The sequence below is a fragment of the Chenopodium album genome, chromosome 14, assembly GCF_948465745.1.
Source record: "Chenopodium album chromosome 14, dcCheAlbu1.1, whole genome shotgun sequence".
Classification (NCBI taxonomy): Eukaryota; Viridiplantae; Streptophyta; class Magnoliopsida; order Caryophyllales; family Amaranthaceae; genus Chenopodium; species Chenopodium album.
This window is the reverse complement of record NC_137847.1, coordinates 9831194-9841858: the sequence shown is the minus strand read 5'-3', so window position 1 is coordinate 9841858 and position 10665 is coordinate 9831194. Positions and strand designations below refer to the sequence as shown.

At 31.4% G+C, this 10665-nt stretch overlaps 1 long non-coding RNA gene across 1 annotated transcript; it reads right to left on the bottom strand.

Annotated features, from left to right (window-relative positions):
- Positions 1-944: 944 nt before the first annotated feature.
- Positions 945-3259, bottom strand: LOC145578860 (uncharacterized). The gene is made up of 3 exons (XR_014098934.1): positions 3124-3259; positions 1368-1464; positions 945-1281 (listed from the first exon to the last, which is right to left on the bottom strand). It is a non-coding gene; the product is annotated as an uncharacterized LOC145578860 (long non-coding RNA).
- Between the last annotated feature and the right edge of the window lie 7406 nt (positions 3260-10665).

The following is a 10665-nucleotide window of genomic DNA, read 5'->3' as shown; positions in this document are numbered from 1 at the left end:
TCATCAAACATCTTCATAACTGTGAATAAGGGACAATCTTGTCAAATATTATATTCAGAAACTTTTATCTTAAACCAACATTTCCTTTCTAAGAGTTCATTCAAATCTTTAGGAATCAAATCCATATTATCTCCATCCTGCATCATCCCAAATTCATGATATCAGAATTGGCATTATTAATCATAAATTTAATTCAATTTACTAAAAAAATTAAAATATTTACCATACCTTTGTTTGTTTTTCTCGTAGGTATAAAGCAGATTTACCTAGAAGATGCACCAATTCACGATCAAAAACAACAAATGAAGCACTTCCAGAATCATCAACTACCCTAATATGGACTTTGAATCTTGGAACAGGTTCAACATAAGTATTGCACTTTTTACACAAAAACTTTGTTTGCCCTTCAACATTTATCTCTTTAACCTTCTTAAAATCTTTCTTACAGGCAAGGTAGAACCATCCATTTTCAGTTTCAATGGAGTCAATTGTAGCTAATGTGACACAAACACACACCTACAAATATAAGTATATAAATAAATATTTATAAAATAATATTTATACTAATAAAATTTAGTCATATAAATTTGATAACTGTAATTTTAAACAATATGATTTCTGCATCGTAATTGTAAAATAAAATAGTAGTAGTAAGCACTTGCCTCTTGTGTGTAACGAATCTCATCAACTCTTTTTCTTTCAGATTTGTTTAAAAAGTCACTCTCATTTTTTTGTGAGATATAACTACTTATGTCAGTCACCAATTCCGAAGAAGTCTTTCCACCCTTATCAAATCTGCAAAATTAATGTAACAATCAATATATATTTTGTTGTATAAGTAATCAATATATATATATACATATATATATATATATATATATATATATATATATATATATATATATATATATATATATATATATATATATTGGGGGATATACTCTTTCAAGAATAGTATGCATATCTAAAAAAAATCATGTACCTATTCTTAAACTCATTCAGCTCATGAATATCAGAATTTAAATAGAGTTTAGTCGCAAATAGGGAAGTTGATAGCATGGTAGTACCTGTTATTAAATAAAATTTAATAAACACGAATATAATAGATAGTACTAATAATATTGATGTCAAAACCAAAACCCGCAACTTTACATACCTTGCCAAGTTGTGATTTTTACAAACCGTAATAAGATGATAACTTGACGGCCTGGATGCTCAGATAAATAATCTTATAATTGATCAGCATATCGATTCCATAAAGTGCATCTTAAAACATTATTTCTGAATTTAATAAACAGAAATATCATTAATTCAATATTTCCATTCTTTAGGTAGTTTTGAATATTTTAATGTTTAAATGTATTTACTGCAGGTCTTCTAATTGGATAGTGGTCACCTTCGTTCTTTTGCCATCCTTTGAATAATCATCCGTACTTAAAATTCCAGAAATATAGCCAATGACATCTATTATACGAAGAACATATTTTTAAAATTTTGTTAGAACATATTCCAACAACAAAAAAAAAATAATAATAATGATCACACTATACATTAAAATTCTTTTTAAAGAAATTATATCATACCCACTAAACAGTTGCTATCCAGATTATTTGAAAGAATTGCATCAAAGGGCACCAATTCGAAACCATATGCATTTATGTTCGCTCCAGCAAAGGCAATAACGCTAGTAGAACGTTGAAAATTTATCTTGTATGCATGATTAGTAGGCTTGTATTCCCCACTACTTTTACCAACAGAAAAATTTGATATCTTATATATCTCGCCTTCGTTTAATTGATGTTGGAACGTTGACAACATATGCTTTTTAATTATAGCATGTATTTTGTCACCCTAGCACATAAAAAGATTAAAAGTTATAAATTAATGTAATAACAAAATATAGTACATGCAGAAATAAAGTTGGTCAATTGTATGTTAATTTATTTTTAATAATCCAAACAACAATACCTTCTCATCCAATAGCACCATCTCAATAGAATAGATATCAGCAGGATTGGAGAATGATAGTGCCCATAAACGGATGACTCTAACTCGCAAGGTTACATTCTCAGTAGTAGGATTTATGTCCTCGATGAATACTAAATTTTCAGCCATGAATGAATGAAAATTATGGTTAAACAATATAATAATAATAATGGTTGAACAATATAATAATATAATAATGATTTAAAACCCAAATCAATTGTGATCAATGATTATATGTGGTTTATATATAGGGAAATATGTAAAATTAAAATTTTTTACTCGTATCCATTGTCAATCATGAATAAAATTGATATTTAATGGAAAATTGCAATTATATTTACTCGTAACTCTCCTTAATCATGCATAAAATTGATATTGAAAATTGCAATTATTTTTAGATAGTATTGTGGAGCATAAAAATATATTGGAAGTTTGAAAAGATTTTATACTACCTTAACAATTTTTACTCGTAACTATCCTCAATCATGCTTAAAATTGATATTTAATGGAAAATTACAACTATATTTAGGTAATTTTGTGGAGTATAAAAATAATATTGGAAGTTTGAAAAGATTCTATACTATCTTTTCACATTATTTACTCGTAACTCTCCTTAATCATGCATAAAATTGATATTGAAAATTGCAACTATATTTAGATAGTATTGTGGAGTATAAAAATAATATTGGAAGTTTGAAAAGATTTTATACTACCTTTTCACATTATTTCTGTTTTGGGAACGATATGGTTGATATATTTACTATGTATATATTTACTATGTATACATAAATAATATATTAGATAGTATGTATTGAGTTTGGAAGTACAATTAGATAGTGGAAATTTTGTTGCAAGGAAAAAAAAACGAAATTATTTATTTATTATTTCTTAATATGTAGGTGTCTAATATGTAGGAGATATGAAAGAAAGGTAAAGAATAATCAATCCTAAGAAAAAAAAAAGTTAATTTTTTAATGCAATTTCAATTTCAATCAATTGGTGAACTACCTAAATTTCATAAAATTCACAGCTAAAACATTCAAACAAAAATGAAAATCAAATATAGCAACAATCCAAAAAATTAAAGTTGATAAATTGATTCAAGAGCAATAAAAATGAAAAATAAAAAACCCTAACCTGTAATTGAATCGGAATTAAGGGTTACGAAATGATGATGCTTTGTAATTGTACCTAGATTTCTCCGAAGTGTTAAAAATTGCTTCTTTCAAAGTTTGAAGAGGTGAGAAGAACATTAGTGAAGAAAAAGAAAAGAGAAAGAGTAAGTTGTGGACTGTTCTGGATGTTTTATTTTTGGGATTCTAGAATCATGGTGAAGTGCTCCGTATTGAACCATTCCTTTTCGGGTGTTTAAACATAAATAATATATTATAATAATTATAATAATAATATATAAGAATATAATAAGGAAATAATTATATAATAAAAAAAATAATATAATAATAATTTAGGAATTAATGAAATTGGCGAGAAAAGAAGAAATGACATTGTGCCAAGTGTTATGGATGGATTCGCTTTTAGTATAGGTTAATAGATAGATTGTATGTTGCCTTCAAGCAAATTCTTGAAGAACAAGTTGGCTCTTTTGACAAGTTATTATTCCAATTTTTCTTTCTTTTTTAAAATTTGTTTTTATCTCTATTATATAAGCCAAAGGAAAGGCTATGTTGTCTTCTTGAAAATACTTTAATACCCCTATATATACTAAAAAGTAGTTAAAATTAATTCTATTTTTTAATTTTTTTTTTTTTTTTTGAATAGCTAAAAAAATTATTCATTAATAATTATCAATCAATTATGTCTTTAATTAATTCAATCAATTAATTATAATCTTTAATCAATTGACCTAATAAGATTATGTCATTATTGTCGTGATTTAGTCCACCATCTTTAATTACAATCATCTAATTTCCTAAGTTATTAAATAATTTCATCAATCCCAATCAATCTATAAAATCAATTCAAGATTTTCCTATTATAGTAGAATTATACTCTCCATTGATATATCTACTCATCTACAAAACAATAATTATCTCATCGATTTCTAAAAAAAAATCCTATATATCAATATGATTCACTCATTTGATGAATATAAAATATGCTCAGCTTCACTTCTTTTATTTTATCTTTATCTTTCAAACGTCTTTTCTCCATGATCATCGAACACCATGCCGAAAAACACCATCACCCATCACCACGTCGCGTCGTCGCATACAACACAACTCTCATGATCACTTTTGTGTCGACTTTGCTCCCGTAACCTAATTCATTTTCTTTTCCATTTTGTATCCTGTGTATATTTATTTATTTTAAAATAAACATATATGTTGTGTTTTTATTGTTTAGGGTTGCAAGGTGGTGGCAGTGTTGGTGATGGTGAGCTTGAGCGTATGATATGGTGGTGAGGGTCAGAGGGTGTTAATTTGTAAACCATGATTAATCATTAAAAGTTAAATATTGTTGAATTATTAAAATAAAAATGGATTAAAAAATCATTATAACTTTAATGCTATTTAATAAATATATTTTTGTGCCTAAAAAAAAAAGGGATATTTTTTAATGTTTCGGGTAAAATTACCCCAACACTTGTTCCAATCCTAAGGTGACACGTGGCCCAATAAAAAGGGCAGCACGCATCCCAATAGGAAGATGACACGTGGCAAACATTGAGCACCTGAAAGAAAGAATGCCTCCTTACATCAAGAGGCCCAATTCCCGAGATAAGCGCTAAAACAACGCCCTCCTAGGACATGTGTCCTAACTCGATTGCGCCGCCAATTAGCGCCCACCATTCTAGGTCATCAAACCCTAAAGGGCACGCATTCCACCTAAGGGTGTTAAAAAATATTCAATCCGAAAATCCAATGATCCGATTGGAAATTTCGGATATTCGATCCGATTTTAAGGTTTCGGATATTTCGTCTCGAATATCCGAAAAAAAAAATTTGGGTATTCGGATCGGATTTTGTCCGAAAATTTTAACCACCCGATCCGAAAATCCGGAGATCCAATTCGATAACCCGATTATCCGATCCAAAAATCCGGATATTCGATCCGAAAATTTCGAATCAGATTCGGATCGCAATTTCTCCGATCCGAAAATTTCCGATATCCGAAAGTGAATAACCCTAATTCTCACTCCTATAAATACCCCAATCATTAATGATGAGAGGGTTGGATTGAGATATATCATAAAAAAAAGGCATCCGGAGCGCTCTAACTTCTCTCTACTTTCTCTTTCTAAATATTTTTCGTTTTTCAGTCACTAATTTGATTGTCGGAGGCGAATACTCCATCAACCGGAATATTTGTTGTTTTGCAGGTGTCTGTGGCCGTCCGGACATATTCAAGACCTGTATACCGAGGGATTCCAAAAAACCTCGAAACAAAATTTTTTTTGCTACCATAGGGAATGTTCAATTGTATATGGCTATCATGGAGAATTCCTTTTTTTAAAAAAATAAAAATGTATATGTAATTCTCTACTCCCGACCAAAATCCAAATGTTTTGATAATGTCTATAGTTTTGCTCTAAAAGCATAGCATATGCTAAGTGATATGAGAAATGCTTAGAGCTGATTATATTAGACCTAACATGAAAATGCCAAATTTTAGGTTCGAAGTTCAATATTGGTTGAGATTGCCCTGATTTAATTTTGTATTTTGGAAAGTCTAACATTAAAATTTTAGTTATAAATATGGTCCGCCCTAAATGCCTAAATCTTGATGATCTAAAATAGCGGTTGGAAACAAGTTTTTTGGCTTGAACTTCAGCTCGATCCGAATCTTTGACCTGATAACGGGCCATCTTTTTTCGCCTAAGCCCAGTGTGGCCCATGTTGTGTTTAGAGCTGGCAAATGTGTCGTTGTCGTGTCATTCTCGTGTTAGTGTTCGAAGTTAAATAAATTGAAAAACATCTATACTAACTCGACCTGTTAAATAAACTTATACTCCGTACTTCGTATTGTTTTATTGTCTTGTCTTAATGATTTAGGGGGTTGTTAAACGTCGCTCCCATTTTACAAGGGAACGCTCGCATTTTTTTAAGGAGTTTCCATTTTTGCCCCTATCATATAAATACGGAATTTCCACTCAACGACTCACATTTTCACTCTCTAACCTCATTCACTCTCATTTTATCTCTCTAACTCTCTAAAAATTTAAAAAATTAAAATCTGAAAATTTTGCAAAAAAAAAAAAAAACAAAACAACCACCACCAACAACCACCTACAACCACCAATTGAAGGAGGTGACAAAGGAATGGCTGATCCGCGGCGCATAAGGGTGACGTACGGTGGTAGGGGGTTGGGCGGCGGCGGCGAGCAGGTAAACTAAAAGAAAAAAAAATCGGAATCCCAGAACTTCCGCCCAAAAATTCCGGAAAATCCAAGGAGGATCCGCCTGAAATTTCCGGATCCTCCTTGGTTTTTCCGGAAATTTTAGGCGGAAGTGGAGATCTGCCTGAAATTTCCGGAAAAACCAATGAGGATCCGGATTTTTCAGGCGCATCCTCCTAGGATTTTCCGGAAATTCCAGGCGGATGTTCTGGATTTCCGTATTTTTTTGGTTTTTTCTTTATTTTTTTTTCATGAATAATTTAGTTTAAAAAACTGTTTGTGATTATGATTATTGTTAAAAAAACATGATTAATAATTATTAGTAATGTTATTGTTAGCATGATTATTGTTATTTTGATTATTGTTGTTGTGTTGTTGTTGTTATTATTATTATGATTAATGTTATTATTAGTAATTTTATTATTATTTTTATTTTTGTTATTATTATTACGATGATGATGATGATGATAATGATTATTATTATTATTATTATTATTATTATTATTATTATTATTATTATTATTGTTTGTATGATTATTGTTGTTATTGTGATTATTGTTATTGTTGTTGTTGGTGTTATGATTATTGTTGTTGTTATTAGTATTATTATTATTATTATTGTTGTTGTTGTTATTATTATTATTATTATTATTATGTTATTGTTAATATTTTATTTTGTTATTATTATTATTGTTGTTGTTGTTATTGTGATTATTGTTATTGTTGTTGTTGTTGTTGTTGTTATGATTAGTGTTGTTAGTATGTATTATGTTGTTGTTGTTGTTGTTGTTGTTGTTTTGATTAGTGTTGGTTTATAATTATTATTATTATTTTTGGTTATGGTGTTGGTATATATGAAATTATTTTATTTGAATATTAATATTTGTAGTCCAACTTTAATCAAATAGTGTTTTTTTGTAATTATTACTGATATTTTATTTTGTACTTATTTATTGTAGATCGAGGGTTCTGGTGCTCGTCATGCAATATCACGGCGTTTGAATGCATCTGTTAGGAGACAATCATCTCATTCAGTAATGACCGGGTCACCGCTTCAGCATGAGCAGCAATATGGGTCTCCTAGTGGTTGGTCGGGAGACCATCAGTCAGGAGCTAGCCGACCCATGTATTCGCCAGGTGGACTACCTACATCTGACGAGGTGGATGAAGACTCGGCTAGTCATGCTGGTGATCGGGACGAAGAATTGGACCCTCAGGATTATCATATGGTATATAGGGGTCAGCATGGGAGATTCATTGGTAGTCAAGTGAGTCAGCCTACCACCGGCTCGGCAGAGACATGGTTAGTGCAGCAGCCGATGCCAGGTGGTCCTAAGGATGGGAGAGTTATCCCTAGTTTTGGTGGTCACGTGGCATCATACATATGGGTCGAGAAAGAGAGAAATGTTTTGTGGTGTTTGAGTAGGTCAAAGCTCTGTTTTGAATTGGTCAAGTGGTGAGGTTGGCTTTCACGGAAGAACCTCGAATTGATTGATGCCGGTTGGTTGTCTCACTTACCCGGGCTTATGTTTAAAAAGCATGATTGGCCGTTAATTTCTGCTTTTGTTGAGAGATGGCAGCCGAATACGAACACATTTCATATGCCATTTGGGGAAATCACGATCATGCTGCACGATGTCACGATGTGTACTATATTCTTGGGCTTCGTGTCGATGGTGCTATGGCTTCCAAACCATTACGAATTGCAATGATTTGATTACCAATATGACAATGGACTCAGGCCCATACAGTATCCAAAGAACCTGCCATTGATTCAGATTATTAAAAACATTATTATCTTTTATTAAAATTACAATAACGAAGTAAAACACAACAACTAATATAATAAAACAACGAACCTGTGGATGATTCAAACCACGTCTTCACTGTTGAATGTTGGCTCTCAACTCTACAATTGCTCATGTTACCAAAGTGTAGAACTTGGTTTGTCCAATATGTCACAAATTTGGTTTTATGACAAAGCCATGTTCTCTTAACATAAAGAATCACTGCTGGAAAACTTTGCCACCTAGCTTTCATCGTAGCTAGAGCAACATCATACTCCACCTCGGTTGTAGCATCCATGATACGTTTCCATTTGCCATTTTTAAAACTCTTACCAATCTTCTTGTTTTTGAACATATCAGCCACCCTAGCTTCCACATCTTTGTTAATATGCCATCGACATAGTAAATGTGTCGTCCTTGGAAACACTTCTCTCAAAGCCGAACATAGGCCAAGTTCACGATCTGACAAAAATACCGCTGGCTCTTTATTAAACCTATTCAACTCCCTTAATCTCTGTAACATCCACCGATTGCTTGCCGTGCACTCGTTGCGCATGAAAACATAACCAACTAGGAAATTCTGATTTGTCGGTGTGACACCTACTATCTCAAAGAACGGCATCCCATATCGGTTGGTCTTGTAAGTTGAATCCATACCTATTACATGTGGGTATGTGCGGAGTATGTTGTAGGACACCGAGATCATCGGGCATAACCCAGTAAATATACTTATTTTCTCTCGCCAAATGAAGAAATTGCTGAACAACTCCTCTTCCTTCAGACATCTCCATCCTCAAGTCATTCCAACAATTGTAATTGTGCTTGATGTTTGGATGATCATCAGGAAATTGCTCTGTAATAGTTGCCATGACGTTACGCGGCGCAACCTTGGACTTTGTCAAGTCACGCACAACCTGTTTTGCACCCGGGTTCAATCCACCAACTTTATGATGACCCTCTTGGTACACGATCATTGGATGGTTATGGGTGCCGGTTTCATCATTTTTTGCACGAATCTTCCAACTGTCAGTGGTGAATTCATAATATTTCTTGATGTAGAAAGGACAACCATTAGCTTTAGTTTTTGTGTCCTTCCTTATCGCATTCTCCAACTCTCTCGGCTTGCTCCTCCATCCTCGATCACATTTCAAATATCGATACGGCCGACCATCTCTGGTTTTGTTATAAGACGATTTCACCAAAATAAATCCCAGATTTATGGAAACAGCATTCGCCCATTTAACTGCACCATCAGACGTTGGAAATAACGTGTTCGTGATGAAATTCACACTATAATTCACACCATCACTGCCGTCTTAAGATTCCAAATCCTATAAAAACAAAATAAACAAAACAATGGTCTAAGATATTATGTTCTTTTTTATAATATTAATAATAGTATTTATAAAACGATATTAGAACTAATAATATCTTTAATACTAATAATAACAATAATAATAATAATAATTAATATCGTTAATACTAATAATAACAATAATAACAATATTTATACTAATAATAACAATATTTATAATAACAATAACAATAATTAATATCGTTAATACTAATAATAACAATATTTATAAAACGATATTAGAACAAATAATAATAACGTCAATACTAATAATAACAATAATAACATTAATATTAATTATATAAACAATGATAACATTAATAGCAATTATTCAAATTATCAAAATATTAATAATAACCACATTAAAAATTATAATACTAATAAGACGACAAAGTTAATAAATTTAATTAATTAAAAAATAAAACATTAATCATATTAACAATAACAACAATAATACTAATACTAATAACTACAATTAACACGTTAATACTAATTACAAAATAATAATAAAATTATTACTAATTACTCATATTATCAATAACATAATAACAACCACAATAAAAAAAGTAATTTAATTACGTATTACAATTAATTTAAATTACATAAAAAAAAATTCTGGAAATGGGACATTCGCCTAAAAATTCCGGATCAACCTAGGTGGATTCGCCTGAAATTTCCGGATCCACCTAGGCAGATCCGGAAATTTTAGGTGGAATACATCTGAATTTTTTGGGCGAATGTCTCATTTCCAGAAAAAAAAAACACTTACAGATTCATCCGACGACCTCTCCGGAGTGCGAGTGTTCCAGTCGTCCATCGTCCAAAACCCGTCGCAAAAACTAAATAACTATTTTTTTAAAAAAAAATGATTTTTGGGTTGTGGATCGAAGCAAGTGGGGTTGGATGTCGGGGGGGCCAATTTGGTGGGCTCAGGATTTACGTGGTACGCATTTGAGGGAAATGTTTGATATAATAATGTTCATGACCAACAAAGGAGCTTTTTATAATACAACTTATAAAAAGGGCAAACTTGTCCATTCATATAAAAAAGGGAGTGTTCCCTTGTAAGATGAGAGCGACGTTTAGCAGTTCAGATGATGTACGTAAAAATAATGTCTAGTCAAATCAGAAAATCAAAATCATACACGGCTGTAGTGGCAAACGCAGTGAGTCTAAATAAA